Source organism: Bos javanicus, chromosome 15 (genome assembly GCF_032452875.1).
Source record: "Bos javanicus breed banteng chromosome 15, ARS-OSU_banteng_1.0, whole genome shotgun sequence".
NCBI classification, from domain to species: Eukaryota; Metazoa; Chordata; class Mammalia; order Artiodactyla; family Bovidae; genus Bos; species Bos javanicus.
The window spans coordinates 75,062,560-75,080,256 of record NC_083882.1 but is presented as its reverse complement, the minus strand read 5'-3'; the positions used below and the strand labels follow the sequence as shown (position 1 = coordinate 75,080,256).

The window sequence follows — 17,697 nt, the reverse complement described above, 5'->3', positions numbered from 1 at the left end:
CAGAGTGGAGAGCTGGGAAGTCTTCCTAGAAGAGGCAGCAAGAAAAGGACAGAAAAGAAGGTGATCAGCTCAATGATGAGCCTTTTCCTGGCTAGCTCCTGTTTTCTCTTTCTCTTTCTCTCTCTCTCTGTTTTTCTCCCTCCCTATCTACTAGCCACCCTACATGGACCAGCCTTCCTTCTGAATTCTGTGATCACAAGGACTCTGGGTCTTGAGCCCCAAGAAGGGACAGCATCCTCGGCAAGTCCTGGAAGCCAGCTCAACCTTGGGCCCCCTCGCCCCACACCGATGCCAGGCCACAGGATCCAGGCTGGGCTGCAGCCAGCCGGATGCATCGCTTGTAGATGGATAAAAGCTCTGCAGTTTATGGCTCCAAAGCAAAGCTGGGGCTTTGTTTGGCTTTGTTTTAAATTAGCAAGGCAGGGGGTTGGCGTGGGGGTGGGGGAGAGGGAGAGGAGCCAAGGCTTGTTCAGGACGAGTTCCTGCTGCGTCCTGCATCTCAAAGATCCCCTGGGCAGCCCTTAATGAAGCCGCCTGAGCTCATCACGCCTCTGCCTTGCCTCTCCACCTGCACTTGTCTCGCTGGGGGAGGGAGAGGGCTTCCCAGGGCCGCCCGCCCTGTCACTCAGCCCCATCACCCTCTGTTCCCGTGATGAGTCCCTGAATGAGCCTGTTAATTGTGTCCCAGGGTCTCGATGGGGCTGAAGTGGGAGCCGTGACATCCTCAGAAAGACTGGGAGGTATGATTTATCTTTGCTCGGGGAGGGGAGGGATGCACCTGCCATCGGGCACAGTGCAGGGGGCGCTGGCACTGCTAGCCAGGGCCCAGGATGATCTGCCTGGTCAGTGAGGGACTCCCAACCTGAGCTCATTAGCTCTTGGTGGCTTGGGGAGGGTGGAAGGGCCCCCGAAGAGAGAGGCACCTTCCCCACAAATTAACATGTGAAACTGTTAATTCTCACTGCAACTGTCGTTGGTGATCATCTCCCCTTCTCGGCACCTGCTGTCAGGCCTGGAGTTGTTCTGCACATGCCAGTCAGGGTCTCTGGTGCTCTCTGCATGGTACCGGGATCCATGGGACAGATGCCACCCCTACGGTGCCTGACAGAACAGGAAGGGCAACTGGTGAGACTGCCCTTCATCAGCAGGCAATGCTCTGCATCTGCTCCCCCTCTTTCCCGACTGGAAGCACTTTTTGGTACCTGAAGGGGCGGGGGGACAAAGGCTGTGCCTCCCCTGGAGCAGACTGTACTTCTGATCTTCATTCCTCTTCCTCCCACGCTGCAAGGAGAGAATTGCCACTCTTCCCATTTCTCAGATGAGGAAAGTGAACTGAGCCACAGGGTTTTTAGGTAACTAAACACTGGTTTGTGAGCATGTTAAGTCGCTTCAGTCATGTCCGACTCTTTGCGACCCCATGGACTGTAGCCCGCCAGGCTCTTCTGTCTATGGGGATTCTCCAGGCAAGAATACTGGAGTGGGTTGCCATGCCCTCCTCCAGGGGATCTTCCTGACCCAAGGATCGAACCCACATCTCTTATGTCTCCTGCACTTCCAGGTGGGTTCTTTACCACTAGTGCCATGGGGGAAGCCCAAACATTGGTTTAGTTCATAGTGAAAGGGGAAAAGAATCAATAAGACTATCTGCCAAGTAAGGCTCACTCATTCTCACAAGGAGACTGGGGCTCCCGCAGACCTGCCAGACAAGCTCCCAGAGGGACCCAGGAGCCCTAATGGTTTGAGGGACTTTTCTCTGAAGATGGAGCCTGACTTGCTTGGCCCCAGCTTCACTGTGTCACCTGAAGCACAGAGAAAGGAAAGATCTGAGCCCCAGTACTCTTGTGCTAAGTGGCCAGCATCCTCCTCTTCACTAACAAAGGGAGGAAGTGATGCTCAGAGAGGTCACTTGTCTGCCGTGACGGAGCTGGACCAGGCAGAGGGAGGACCAGCGCTCATGATGCTGTCTGTAGCCAAAGTTCTGGAGCCGCTTCTCTGGAGTCCAGTGTGCATTAGGCTAACCCCGTAAGTATCCTGTCTCCAGAGGATGCATCTGAGAAGTTCTCAGGCCTTTGGGCTGTTTGGACAAAGATGTCTGGCGTTTCAAAGGCTTCAAGAACAATCCAGCATTTCCCAGCATAGGGTTCAAGAAAAGCTGAGACCGTCTCAGTGCTGAAGCTGACTTTGGCATAAAATGAGTCTCAACACGCTGCAGACCCTGAACTCAATGGGGATCCACTGTGCAGTCAGCTTTATACCTACGGGAACGCCTGTCTGAGGCTATTCTGCCTCTGAGAGAATCAGTATTAAAAAGCCACACGACAGTAATAGAGATGTTTCCAAACCAGCCGCCCTGCCGTTAGCCAGGAAGCCGAAAGCTGAGAACTCATAACTGAAGGGCCAAGCCTGCAGCCCACCACAGCTCTCCTCTGCAATGTGGGGCTATTAATTCAGCCTTTACAACCCGCAGGGCTGCGGTGGAATCGGAAAAAGGCACCTCAACTCCTTGTAATTCTTCCCTGCTCAATATATTTCCCTGTAAATATATTCCAATGCAGAAAAGGGTCTGCGGGAGGTGAGACGGCAGATCTATTAGCATTTTGATGGGTTTTTCCCAACACATGGAACAAGAGGGCTTTAAAATTCATCGCTCAGAGATTAATCCTTCCATCACCCCTCTCCCTCCACAGCTGGAGGTGGCCAAGAACTTTTTACCCCTTTCAGACCTTGATTAGGAAAAAGAAAGTTAGGAACTCAGCTCAGTCTCAAGAGTGCTACAGAGAAGAGAGAGCTGCGTTATCTAGACTGAGTGTGTAGAGCCCTCCAAACACAATTAAATGGCAGAATCAGGCATGGGGGGTGAGGGGGGGCAGTCAGAAGGCTGAGATACTAAGTGGGGGTTGGGAGCTTCTCTGACTCAACAGAAGCACACAGCCAGTCCTGGAGAGGAGCCCTGCTAGCTCGGAACAGCACGGTTCATCTTTTGTAATGGACGAAGGCCAGGCCTCTTAACATGCCTGTTCGCTCACTCGACAAGCACGGCAGAAGAATCATTACGTGTCACCTATTAGGTGCTTGGGAAAGAAGGATCAGGAAGACGGTTCGGCTCAACAAATCTCTGCTCTCAGAAAACTCAGTCTAGATGGGGAGACAGAAGGAAATTGACAAATACAAGAAAATGCAGCAGGCGACTGAGGCCAATGTAGTTGCCCTGGGACCCCAAGGTGGGGGGGTTCGGTTCAGTTCAGTTCAGTCGCTCAGTCGTGTCCGACTCTTTGTGACACCATGAACTGCAGCACGCCAGGCCTCCCTGGTGGGGAGGGTGGGGTACCTCAATCAAGCTGGGCTGAAGGACAAGTCACACCCTTGGGGGACACCTGGTCCTTCCTCGAAACTTGCTTTTGAAAAAAAAATTGAATGTGAGGGAATATTAAGTTTGGAAGGTGAAGCGTGCCGTTAGCTAGGATATGATCAGGAAGAATATATAGACACTGGTAGGATAAATAACTGAACTTTCAACATCACACTGGAGCACTGTTAAGCAGACTCACCCAAGGAGCGATTATCTAGGGCAGGGGTCCCAGACCTCCAGGATCTAATGCCTGATGATCTGAGGTGGAGCTGATGTAATAATAATAGAAATAAAGTGCACAATAAATGCAATGAGATTGAATCATCCTGAAACCATCCTCCCCTCCCCAGCCAGGTCTGTGGAAAAGCTATCTTCTGTGAAATAGGCCCCTGGTGACAAAAAGGGGTGGGGGACCGCTGATCTAGAGGATTCTAGAGAAATGTGACTTTGACTCATGGGAGGTCACAGATGAATTTGTAGATGTTTTTCAGTCTGGTAGAAAAGATAACCCAAAGGTGGGATTAAGCTTTGTGTATCCAATCCAGCCATCTTCTCCCAGTATTCTTTCTCCCTTGCCTGCATAACTGCTGACTCTCTAGTTCTCCTGAGAACCAGCTTTACCCACGAGCTTCTCCTGTTGGCTCCCTCACTTACAAGTTAAATCAGTCTTTGGTCTTTGTTCATTTTAGATTTACATGTGATTCAGGATTTATAATTTTTTGAAAAGTATACTTCGACAGTACACACCCAATTACACACACACACACACACACATACATGCACACAATGCACAGCGGTAAAAGTGGAAAAAAACTACAGCAAAATGTTACCAGGGGGCATCTTTAGGTAACTGGTGTTTGTGTATGAGTGATTTTTACAATCAGAAAAAAAGCAATAAACATTATTTTTTAAACGGAGAAATACGCACCCATGTAAGATCCCCAGGCTAGCTAATACAAGCTGCTTGCTCATCCCGTCTGTCAGGGCATATGGGGCTCTAAGCACCTAAGTGGACCACCTCATTAAGGCCTCACCATCACACCATCCATGCCAAAACTACCATTACTCTTCCCATTCTACAGATGAGGAAATGGAAGCATACCAGTTAGCCTCAGATTCTGAATCTCAACAGTAAGAGCCAGGATCTGAACCCCAGGCAGCCTGGGCCCCACAGCCTGCCTGCCTAACCACCCTGCCAGACGCCTGCCTCCCAAGTGGAAAAGGAAGAAATAAACACATCTGCCAGGCTGCCAGGGTCAGGCTTGGAGAAGACCGTGTTCCCACCCACTCCCAGAGCACCATGTGCTGGGAAGTCGAGCGCAAACCTCGCCAGCCTTGAATTGAATTCACATGTGTCTCTCCCACACTTGCAGGCTGGGAGTGCTCTTCTCCATTCTTGGAATCTCCCATCAGGACTCAGTGGATGCTCAGCACATGTCTCAGAACACTTCTCTCCCTGCTCTGATGGCAACTCTTCTAGCTAACCCCGTTCAGGGACTCTAAAAGGTAGCCTCTAATTAATAGCACACTCCATCTCTCTCCTTGCCCACACAGGCACTGGTTTATTACCTGTATCTTAAAGCAAAGGGCAGCCTGGCTTCAGCAAAGAGGGGTTCAGCGTGTTGGAAAGGGACCTGGCCTTGGAATCCTGGAGGACATGGGCTCCTGCCTCCAAATCACTGTGTGACCTTGGGCAAGCCACCAAGCATCTCTGGGCCATGGCCTTGCCCTTAAAATGGGCAAGAGGGACCCGCTGTGCTGTGACGCCCCAGATGTCTTGCCAGCATCAATCTTGCTGTCGCTTCTGGGGTGTTTTATATGCAGCAGACGTGGAGCACATACCAGAGACCCATGCCTATTGATTCTTAGTAAAGCTCTTCACGTGGCAGGTCACTGCTGGTTAAATCTGTGCGGAAATTAGGTGTTGAGGGAAGAATACCCTGTGATCTGGAAAACCAAATTGGGGTGGAGGGCTGCAAAAGGGGGAGTGGGGAAAGTACTTCATCTCAATAGGGCTCTTAAGAGCCCCTACAAACTACCATATCTGTGGATTCATTCTGCCCACAATTTATTATTATTTACTTTGGTCAAATATGTTTACAGAGTTGGGCAGGATTGTTTGGGTAAATACTCTGTTTCAGAAGATTCCAAGCCAAAAGCCCCATTTTCCTTGATTTAACAATAAATATCCATCCACCTCTACCTATGACTTTGAGGAAGCCAGAAGAGAATAATTCAGAAATGTCAGCCGCTAAGTGTCAATATTGAAAAACACATCTCTAGGTGATTAATTAAGATCAATGGCCAAAAGAAACACAGGAGAGCCCTCTTCTTAAAATGAGAAATGATACTGCTAATGAAAATGATTCTAGCAGACGTGTCGGCCTCTGATGCCTGGGTGAGTTCATGCCCCTTTCAGGATCTCAGTTTCATTAACTGTCACCTAATGGCCTGTGATTCTCAGAATGGGTTTCCCAGGGGTTCCTCAGGAGACACCCACGAGGAGAGGGAGAGGAGAGGGGGGACCAGCCGCCTATGCCTGCTTCACCGGGGCAGCTCCTCTCTGAGTTGTTTTGGAGGCTTCACGGTGAACTTTTTTTGAGGTCTGTGACCACAAGTAAGTTGAATGCCACTGGACTAAGTCATCCCAGACCTTTTTCACTTTGGTGTCTGGAATCTGGGATGCTGAAGATGGCACCTTGGTTAAGAAACTCCAAGGTCATCTGACGGGCAAATGGTTTTTCATCCAAAGGCCTCATAGTGGTCCGTGTGGAACAGCACTCGGGACAGAATGCCTCTGACTCTGGGATGGGCTCTCTGAATGTGGATGCATGTGTGCTCAGCCGCTTCAGTCGCGTCTGACTCTTTGTGACCCTCTGGACTGTAGCCCGCCAGGCTCTTCAGTTCATGGGATTCTCCAGGCAAGAATACTGGAGTGGGTTACCATGCCCGCCTCCAGGGGATCTTCCTGACTCAGGGATCGAATTTGTGTCTCCTGCATTGCAGGCAGATTCTTCACCCACTGAGCCACCTAGGAATCCTTTACAATGAGTGACTGAGGCCCAAAGAGGGTAAGAGATTTACCCAAGGTTCATAAGGAGCTTGTACTAGAGGAGGATTAATTTTCAGACTCCCATCTTGAAATCCCATTTCTTCCCACTCCACATCGGCACCACTGGGCCACTCAGGACAGCGTGCTTTGGGGGTCAAAGCTTAGCACAAGTGCAGGTCGCTGCCCTGTCACAGACCCAGCTATGCCTCCCAGGCTCCTGTCTCACCACCCTTAAAATGGGAATGATTTTCATACATAACCTGTAGGGCTGTTGCAAGTACTCAGGAGGACAGTATATGCCATTTTTTGCCATAACCTGGGGCAAAGACAGGGACACAAAGTAAAGTGGATCCTTCCGCTGGGCTCGGCGCAGGAAGCATAGCATCTTTCTCCTGATTTCCACCCCTTCCCGCATCAGCAGTGGCAAGCTGACCACCATCCCTGTTTCCCTGGTCACCTCTCCTGGGGACACCAAGAAGAAGAGGAATGGGATCCAGTGAGATGTTATGACGTTGTGTCCCTCCAAAGTCAAGCATGAATCACCGACTTGAACTTTCTGGTTTCTCCTGACCTCATTTTAAGTTCTAGGCTCCAAATAAAACGATGTCTCCTCAGCACTGGGAAATGGCTAAAGAGCAACTTCAGGTTGGCGCACAGTCTGCCTAATGAGATGGAATCCACTCATTTGCAGCGTCAGGGAAATTAAGATGTGGAAGGAACTTTATCTCTGAGCCTCTGAGATACTGCAGAAGAAAGTGACGATCCCTCTAAATGCAAACTGGTCGCTTCGCCTCTGTTGTGAGAGAGGAAACCAAGGTCCAGAGAGGCTGAGTGATTCTGCCTGCGTCACACAGCCATAGAGTCTTTGGGTTAAAGAAACTGGGTGAGAATCAGATCTCCTGACCTCAAGGCTCTGCTGGGACTTGGAGGGGCGGGGAGTGGAGGGGATGAGGCGGAGCAAGGGTCAGGAGGGAAGTCTGAGTGTGAAAATGACCGTTCACACCTCCGAGTGTAAGTAGAGAGTGTAAGGCTCATGAGAGCACGAGCCTCTGAGGAAGAAGGAGAAACCTCTGGGGCATCTGACCTCCCCGCTGCACTTCAACTGTGAGCAGAGAAGTGTGAACAAGCGTGAGCAAGAGGGCTCTGAGCGGGGAGTGAATGAATGGGCGAGTGAGGGGAAATCCGAGTGTTGGAGAGAGAGAACAAGAGGAGGAAAAGCATTTGGGCCGTTTTCAAATTCCCACAGTCAAATAAATCAAAACAGATTGTTCTGAGACAAAGAGCCCATTTCAAACCACATCCTTTACCCCAAAGTCCACCCTCAATGGCCCACCTGATGCATTCTCACGGCCGACAGTAACAGCGATGGTAACATTCACAGTCAGGATTCTTGAACAGTCCTGAGGAGCAGGTGTGATCAACACCCACTTTCCAGATCAGGCCACTGAGGCTTGGACAGGGGAAGTCCCTTGGTCCCTACATTTCCTCGCCCGGGTGATTCCTGGGATAAGGAAGCCTGGTGAGCAGCGGAGATGCAGCCAGCAAGCACCTTCCAGAAGCACTCTGTTCCTGAGGACCCTCCCCTTAAGGAGGGCTGCTCTGGCCACTGCAAGTAGGATGGAGAAGCAGGCACCAGGACCAAGAAGGGAGTGAAGATGGCAGGTTCCCAGCTGTCCACAGGGCAAAGCAGATGCCCACCTCTGCAGGAGTACCTGGCACCATGATGGGCAGTATTAGCTATTAGGAGCTGTGGGCATCACTTTGCCTGGGCGCCTGGCCCTGACCAGCCAGAGGAAGGCCCTGCCCTTCCATGAAAGCCAGGCCCTGGTGCACAGGACTAGACCAGAGAGAAGGTCTCCCATCTCCCACATCGACTTCAGTAAAGGGACGTGGGCCACATCTCAGTGACCATAGCCTCTCATGCTCCCAGTGGACATGAAGGGACAGCACCAGGCAAATGTCGCTCTGCCAGGCAGACCCAGCCACAAGACACACCACGCATTTTCTCATCCTAATCTTGTCCCGACCCCTGAACAATCCTTTGCAGTGGGTGTTACTCTTCTGGCTTTGCAAACAGGTTAACCGAGGCTCAGAGAGACTAAATAACTTGCCCAATGTCTACAAAATTTTAAGTGTCCGTGTGGTCGGACCGAAGCCAGCCTGACCTGGAGACTTTGCCCATTCTATGACACCCATCGCTCACCAACAAAGCCTTTCTCTCTGAAGGAGGCTGGGAGTCCCCGAGGGCAGCGTTTCAAAGGCAAATCCCAACAAACGACCTGAAACAGACAATCTGCCCCGAGGGGGCAGCCCCTGCTCACCCTCAGCCTGCTCTTGCCCTGAAGGCGCCCCTTTGTCAAGGAAACCAGAAACCTAGAGTTCTATACTACATCTCTTTTTCAACTGGCTAGAATTCTGTTTTCTGTTAACAATGCAATATATTGAAATATAACCTATAAGCAGAAAAGTACCTGGATCTGAAATGCACAGCTCCGTGAATAGTCCCAAACTGGACACACCTGTAAACCCAGCAAGCAGAACACAAAAATAAACAAACCAGCTCCCAGAAGCCCCTGGTGCCCTCTTCCAGGCTCTTCCCGACTTATGCCCAAATGGAACCACTATCATGGCTTGATTTAACACCATTGCTTCATTTCGCTGACTTTGAACTTTATATAAATAGAATCCTTCTGTGTATTCGTTTTCACCTCTGGGGTCTTTTGCTCAATATCAGTTTTCTGAGATTTCCCCCCAAATTGCCATCAGCAGCAAGAGTGCATTCATTCTCTGCTGTGTAGTACTCCTATATCCATTCTAGGACTCATGAAAATTGAGTTGTTTCCAGGTATCATCTCTCATGGAGAACGAGGGCACAGACATTCTTATACATGCCTTTTAGGAGCACATGTACACGTCCTATTGGAAGTATACTTAAGAGTGGAATTCTTGGCTCATATGATCTCTGTATGCATGGTCTATGTATGCTTTAGCTGGGCTTCCTAGGTGGCTCAGTAGGTAAAGAATCCACCTGCAATGCAGGAGATGCAGGCAGACACAGGTTCGATCCCCAGGTCAGGAAGATCTCCTGGAGAAGGAAATGGCAACCCACTCCAGTATTCTTGCCTGGAGAATCCCATGGACAGAGGATCCTGGTGGACTACCGTCCACTGGGTCGCAAAGAGTCGGACATGACCGAAGCGACTTAGCACGCACGCACACCCAATATTTTAATGTTGAGTCGGTTACGTCCTAAACATTGTGCGCCTTAAACAAAATACATCTCCAGCTAGAATCTGGCCTGCAGGCCACCATGTTCATGTTGCACCTTTGGCCTATGCTCTTCATTCATTGTAGCCACCAGCCAAACCATCTTCTGCAGTGCCTCACACGTTCATCTGATACAGTAGGGAAGATTCTAACATTCCCCCTCACCACACTGATGAGTGACTGAGACCTCAGTTAGTGTCAAAGGCCATCCTTCAGCGACTATTTCTCTCAGTTCAGTTCAGTTCATTTCAGTCGCTCAGTTGTCTCCAACTCTTTGTGACCCCATGAATCACAGCACACCAGGCCTCCCTGTCCATCACCAACTCCCGGAGTTCACCCAAACCCATGTCCATTGACTCGGTGATGCCATCCAACCATCTGATCCTCTGTCATCCCCTTCTCCTCCTGCCCTCAATCTTTCCCAGCATCAGGGTCTTTTCAAATGAGTCAACTCTTCACATCAGATGGCCAAAGTACTGGAGTTTCAGCTTCAACATCAGTCCTTCCAATGAACACCCAGGACTGATCTCCTTTAGGATGGACTGGTTGGATCTCCTTGCAGTCCCAGGGACTCTCAAGAATCTTCTCCAACACCACAGTGCAAAAGCATCAATTCTTCTGTGCTCAGCTTTCTTTATAGTCCAACTCTTACATCCATACATGACCACTGGAAAAACCACGGCCTTGACTAGATGGACCTTTGTTGGCAAAGTAATGTCTCTGCTTTTGAATATGCTGTCTAGGTTGGTCATAACTTTCCTTCCAAGGAGTAAGCGTCTTTTAATTTTATGGCTGCAATCACCATCTGCAGTGATTTTGGGGCCCAGAAAAATAGTCTGTCACTCTTTCCACTGTTTCCCCATCTATTTCCCATGAAGTGATGGGGCCAGATGCCATGATCTTAGTTTTCTGACTATTGAGCTGTAAGTCAACTTTTTCATTCTCCTCTTTCACTTTCATCAAGAGGCTCTTTAGTTCTTCACTTTCTGCCATAAGGGTGGTGTCATCTGCATATCTGAGGTTATTGATATTTCTCCCGGCAATCTTGATTCCAGCTTGTGCTTCTTCCAGCCCAGCGTTTCTCATGATGTACTCTGCACAGAAGTTAAATAAGCATGGTGACAATATACAGCCTTGATGTACTCCTTTTCCTATTTGGAACCAGTCTGTTGTTCTATGTCCAGTTCTAACTGTTGCTTCCTGACCTGCTTATAGGTTTCTCAAGAGGCAGGTCAGGTGGTCTGGTATTCCCATCTCTTGAAGAATTTTCCACAGTTTATTCTGATCCACACAGTCAAAGGCTTTGGCATAGTCAATAAAGCAGAAATAGATGTTTTTTCTGGAACTCTCTTGCTTTTTCGATGATCCAGAGGATGTTGGCAATTTGGTCTCTGGTTCCTCTGCCTTTTCTAAAACCAGCTTGAACATCTGGAAGTTCACAGTTCACGTACTGCTGAAGCCTGGCTTGGAGAATTTTGAGCATTACTTTACTAGTGTGTGAAATAAGTGCAATTGTGCGGTAGTTTGAGCATTCTTTGGCGTTGCCTTTCTTTGGGACTGGAATGAAAACTAACCTTTTCCAGTCCTGTGGCCACTGCTGAGTTTTCCAAATTTGCTGGCATATTGAGTGCAGCACTTTCACAGCATCATCTTTCAGGATTTGAAATAGCTCAACTGGAATTCCATCACCTTCACTAGCTTTGTTCATAGTGATGCTTCCTAAGGCCCACTTGACTTCACATTTCAGGATGTCTGGCTCTAGGTGAGTGATCACACCATCGTGATTACCTGGGCCGTGAAGATCTTTTTTGTACAGTTCTTCTGTGTATTCTTGCCACCTCTTCTTAATATCTTCTGCTTCTGTTAGGTCCCTACCATTTCTGCCCTTTATTGAGCCCATCTTTGCATGAAATGTTCCCTTGGTATCTCTAATTTTCTTGAAGAGATCTCAGGTCTTTCCCATTCTGTTGTTTTCCTCTATTTCTTTGCACTGATCACTGAGGAAGGCTTTCTTATCTCTCCTTGCTATTCTTTGGAACTCTGCATTCAAATGGGTATATCTTTCCTTTTCTGCTTTGCTTTTCACTTTCCTTCTTTTCACAGCTATTTGTAAGGCCTCCTCAGACAGCCATTTTGCTTTTTTGCATTTCTTTTTCTTGGGAATGGTCTTGATTCCTGTCTCCTGTACAATGTCATGAACCTCCATCCATAGTTCTCTATGAGGATAAAATTACTGGGTTGGCCTAAAAATTTGTTCAGATGTTTCTGTAACATCTTATAGAAAAATCCGAAAGAATTTTTGGCCAGCCCAACACATTGCAATCATTTGAACAATCTCTTCAAACTACACATGCCCAGCACTGCGCTAGTACTGATCAGACTTCCTGAGAACACAGACACCCAGGCATGATTATTTGGGAATGTATCCTAATTAAGAACCTTTGCATGAGGCCATAGAGCACAAAGCCAGTGACAGCAGAGCACCCAGCTTCCAAGCAGCTAGTCTCTAGCACCCTGGAGGTGCTCCATCACTTCAGTCGTGTCTGACTCTGTGTGACCCTCGGGACTGTCACCCACCAGGCTCCTCTGTCCATGGGATTCTCCAGGCAAGAATCCTAGAGTGCCGTGCCCTCCTCCAGGGGATCTTCCCGACCTAGGCATTGAACCCACATCTCTTTGTGTCCCCTGCATTGGCAGGTGGGCTCTTTACCACTAGTGCCACCTGGGAAGCCTACCTAGCACCCTAGGGTACCCTAAATCTACCCTGTGGGCTAACACTCCAACTTCCTCCAACCATAACAGACATCAATAATTGATCTTGGCCCTCCTTCCTGCTGAGCCCAAGTAACCCAGCCTGATCTACCCTTCAGCAGACCCTACTAATTGATCAGAGTTGGCATTTGAGATTAAATGTATTTGCCACCAGGCCTTCCCAGTTGGCACTAGTGGTAAAGAACCCATCTCCCAGTACAGGAGACTTTGGAGATGTGGGTTAGACGCCTAGGTTGGGAAGATCCCCTGGATGAGGGCATGGCAACCCACTCAGGATTCTTGCCTGGAGAATCCCATGGACAGAGGAGCCTGGCAGGCTATGGTCCATAGGTTTGCAAAGAGTCGGACACGACTGGAGCAACTTAGCATGCCCACGTGTGTATTTGCTGCTCCTGCTATTCAGTATTGGCCTCTGGAAATGCTTGCTCCTTTCTCAAGTGGCTCAGCTTTTTTAACATCTGGACGGCTAAGAAACAGAGAAGGGACCAAACCCAAGCCCGGCTCCATTCTTCAACTGCTCTGATTCTGATTCCCACGCCAACCCAAGAAGCTTGCCATGAAGATAATTTATCTCTGCCCTGGGATATTTTTGTTTGTTTGGGTTTTTGGCTATGGGTTTTATGGGTGGCAAACAAGTCTAGAGAGGGCTAGTGCCTTGCCCAAGGGGAACTTGAACCATCTCCCCATTGCTAATCCAGGGCTCTTTCACTCTCTCCAGGGGACCTCTCACAACCAATTAGGAACTACTGGAAAAGCCAGAAACACAATGGTAACCTCATTCATCCCGCACCAATCACATCTGGTTCACTTCTTCCCCGCTAAGCAGTAAACAGTGGAGACAGCGTCCAGGCTGGCCGCGGGCTGGGATCTCAGCTCAGAGACAAGGCCTCGGCCCACAGCCGGCGAGAAGTCATTCTCAAGCTGATCCCTGGGCTCCAAGAAAGAGATTTTCCCTAATGCAGCTGAGTTCGGTGACCCAACATGGTTGAAAATTGTTGTTTTCCAATGCGATAATCCACACAAACCCAGGGAGGGCTCCAAGATGAAGAGCTTCCAGCAGCAGCCAGGGAGGGGCGGGGGGGGCCTCTGTGGTCCCACCGCTTTCTGTCTTTATTAACATTTGCAGAAAAACTCACAGTGCGCTTTGCTGCAAATGAAAACCAAGCAATTTCATTTTCTCCCCTCAACCAGGCCAGACGGCTCCTTCTCGCTCTTCTCCCCTTGCTCATGCTAGAATTTTTTTTTTTTTTTCTTTTAAGCTCAAAAATACTAAAAGATCCCTCACATCTGCAGATCTGCCTTTCCAGGTCATTTTTAGCCAAAGGTACCCAAAACTGAGTCCTTGGATTGTCTTAAAACAGCATCTCCCCCCTTGGGAACAGCTGTATCTTCACCTCCAAAGTCTTTGCCTTCTATAGAGCTTTGGGGCTCCCTGGGGTGGCAGAGGAAGGCACCCAACATGCCCGTCCACGCCCACATCCACATCGGAGACTGAAGGCAAGACCCGGAATGCCTGCAGTGCTTGGGAGACGTCCAGCTCAAAATGTGGGGAATTCCTACCCTTGCACACACCTCTCCCCAAACTTCTGAGGACTCGTGTTCATGGCAGGACCTGATGGAGTTACTCAGCTTCCCACCAACCTGCACTGCTCTTATCTAGTTTCACATGGAATGAAAAGAAACCACCTCGAGGTTGCTCTCTCTCTCTCTTTCTCTCTCTCTCTCTCATACACACACACACACACACACACACAAGAAAGTGACAGGGTCAGAATCTACCCATGATGGCCTGACCCCAGGCCCAAGTTCTGACCGCTGCCGCACAAGGTTCTCGTCCCATTACTACTGAACTGGCTGGAATGGGCCTTGCCCTAATCCTGTCCCCATCCCAAAGGTACAGTCATCTGCTGCCTTCAACATCGCACTGATTTCCACTGTGGCCCTTGGTGATGCCTTAAGGCCCAGGTTCTTGTGTGTGTGCCAAGTCCCTTCAGTCGTGTCTGACTCCTTGTGACCCCATGGATTGTAGCCCTCCAGGCTCCTCTGTCCATGCAATTCTCCAGGCAAAAATACTGGAGTGGGTTACCATGCCCTCCTTCAGGGGATCTCCCTGATCCAGGGCTTGAACCTGCATGTCTTCTGTGTCCTGCATTGGCAGACACGTTCTTTACCATTAGTACCACCTGGGAAGCCCAAGGCCCAGGCTCAGGGCCCAGAAAAACCCATCCAAGTGCACACATGTGTACGCATTGGAGTGACATCAGCTCCTTAATTCTCTTTTGGGGGAATAAATACTACCTCTGTTCACACCATTCTGTTAACTGGCAGGAGAGACAAGACTACAGACGTGTACTAGGGAGATGACCTCCCACTCCCTATGGGAGGACCCTTAAGAAAAATATTCTCTCAAGATCCTTTAGGTACCAAGGCACAGATAGTCTCAGAAAATCAAGCAGCATCAGGAGCCCAGCCAGGACTGGTAAAAAAAATCTCTGACAAAGGGCGACTTTGTGTGGGAGGGAAGGAGGGTGAGGTGGGTGCTGGAGAAGCTGAGTTCCCATCATTCTCCAAGTGAGAGCAGCACCAAGCCTGAGTCACCCACATAAGCAACAGGGGATCTTCCAGGAGACCAGAAATTCCATGTCCTCAGAGAGAGGGACAGAGGGGACCTGAGACAGGGGCAAAGGTTGGGACATGAGAGGGGTAGCCAAGAGGGTGAAACCTGAGTCAGGGACCCAGGAGAGAATTGCTCACAGTGGGTGTGGTTCAGGGGCTTCAAGACCAGTGTTGAACTGCGTGGTTATACACCTTCCGGATGTAGCCGCCTCCACCTCAAATCTTCAGTAAAAGTCTAGTACAGTCATCCCTCAAGACTGATCACAGGACCTCCATGGATAGCAAAATCCACTGATCCTGCGTATAAAATGGTGTAGTATTTACATATAACCTACACCTATCCTTCTGTATCCTTGACATCATCTTATGATAATACCCAAAGGGAAAAGTGAAAGTATGAGTTGCTCAGTCATGTTCGACTTTTTGGGTCTCCATAGACTCACAGGCTCCTCTGTCCATGGAATTCTTTAGGCAAGAATACTGGAGTGGGTTGCCAGGGAATCTTCCCGACCCAGGGATGGAATCTCAGTCTCCTGCACTATAGGCAGATTCTTTACCACCTGAACCACCAAATGTAAATGCTATGTAAATAGTTGTTCTCTCTCTCAGTTGCTCAGTCCTGTCCGACTCTTTGCCACCCCGTGGAGTAGTCCACCGGGCTCCATGGTCTATGGAATTTTCCAAGCAAGAATAGTAGAGTGGGTTACCACCTTTTACTCCAGGGGATCTTCCTAACCCAGGGATTCAAACCACGTCTCTTGCATCTTCCACACTGGCAGGTGGATTCTTTACCACTGAGCCACTGGGGCAGCCCAAACAGTTGCTGGAGTGTGGCAAATTCAAGTTTTGCTTGTTGTGGAACTTTCTGAAATTTTTACCTTTGAATGTTTTCAATCCACAGTTGGTTGAATCCACCGGTGCAAAATCTGGGGATGCAGAGAGCTGACTGGACACATGATGGAAGAAAGAAAGAATGAATGAATGTCTACACCAAGCAACACCAGGAACCCTCTTCTGCATTCAACAGACCTCCCAGGCCAGGATCTTCTTGCAATGGAAAAGGCTGGGCCTTGTAATGGTTCAGAGAAACCCTTACCACTCCAAACAACCTGGTGATCTATGGGATTCCATTATCTTAGCACCTCAAGTTTCCCTTCCATAAAACAAGGATTAAAAATCTCACCCCAGTCGGACTGTTGGGCATCAAATGAGATCATATACATGGGTGTCTACTGGATACATGGAAAAATTCTGCTGTGCTTCTGGGATGGAAAGGGGAGGAAAGAGAACCAGTGTAGAAGGTCATGCCACACGCAGCACCAGGTGGATCCAGCTTGAACTGTCCCCTTTTTTCCAGATGAGGAAACTGAGGTTCAGTTAGAATTAAAGGTGAGGTGAGGATTTGGATAATCAGGATCTGAAGTGTGGAATTCAGAAGCCGGAATCCCCCCTTACGTATTTTATATCCCCACTCAAATACCACCTGGGCTCTACAGCTGCCTTCAGAACTCTTCCTTCTTGAAAAGCATTTAATTTTAATCCTGTACATTTCTCCCCAGCAGACATGCACAGAACTTTATTTAAATTTATTGTTATCATTATTATTGCTTTGCTTAAAGATTCCTTAACAGAGATTTTTTTTCTTTGCCCACAAACACACACACATGCACCTCTCCAACAGGTTTGAATAGAGCTTTGTGACTGGTAGGGCTACTCAGAAACAAAAATTGCCTATTATTTCAATTCAATTACATAGCAACCACTTTTTTTTTTTTTTAAAGACTATATTTATTTGAGCTTATTGTGCGGCAAATCATCAGACATTTTCTTTCTCCAAACTATTTTGAGAAGAGAAAATGATCAAATGAAAGGGAGGAAATGTTAGGCATATCATCCCCGCTATTGAGAATAATGCTGATGGATTTTCCTCTTGCACTTTTAATTTATTTAAACAACACCCCCGCTTCCATCAACAACCACGCCTTGGCTTCCTGAGTGCTTTTCTCCAGGGGATTGGAGGCCTTTCGGTTGTAGTCCCTGTTGGAGACACTAACGGGCGGTTCTAGAGTCAGAGGAGACATGGAGGAGGAGCAGTCGTGCTGCCCAGGCTGTGGGTGTGATGTCAGAGGTCCGCAGCAGACTTGAGCGCTGGCTGCAGCCCAAACAGGGTTAAGTCTAGGTTCTGACTGTCTGGACTCCCAGTCCAGTGCTCACCCCACCTCTTCAGTTGGGGAACAACGGTAAGGACGGCAATTCAGGGGTTCGGTCTAGTCCAGCCCTCTTGGTGCGTGCATGTTAAGTCGCTTCAGTTGTGTCTGACTCCACGACCCCATGAACTGTAGCCCGCCAGGCTCCTCTGTCCATGGCGATTCTCCAGACAAGAATACTGGAGTGGGTTGCCATGCCCTCCTCAGTCCTCTTGGTGCCCCTACCCAATTCCCAGGCTTTCGTGAGCCCATCCCAGGCTCTGAGCTTGGCTCCCGTAGTCCCCGTTCGGTCTCTGGGCTCAGAAGAGGGAAGGGCCCCCCGCCGGGGAGAGCCACCACCTGTGACCCCCGCTCCAGCCCCTCTGCAGCCCCTGCAACCTGACCTCTATCTCCTCAGCCTCACAGAACCAGCAGCAGTGGCCTCAGAGGTCACT

The 17,697-nt window shown here is 49.1% G+C and overlaps 1 protein-coding gene across 8 annotated transcripts in view; it reads right to left on the bottom strand.

The window, feature by feature from the left end:
• TSPAN18 (tetraspanin 18) overlaps positions 1-17,697 on the bottom strand; it is a 216,656-nt gene that overhangs the window by 184,221 nt on the left and 14,738 nt on the right. The window contains exon 2 of one of the 8 annotated variants that reach the window (XM_061381214.1): positions 15,935-16,002. The exons of the other annotated variants lie outside the window; for them this stretch is intronic. The gene's annotated coding sequence lies outside the window, so the exon portion shown is untranslated. The remainder of the gene's footprint in view (positions 1-15,934; positions 16,003-17,697) is intronic. 8 annotated transcript variants of the gene reach the window in all.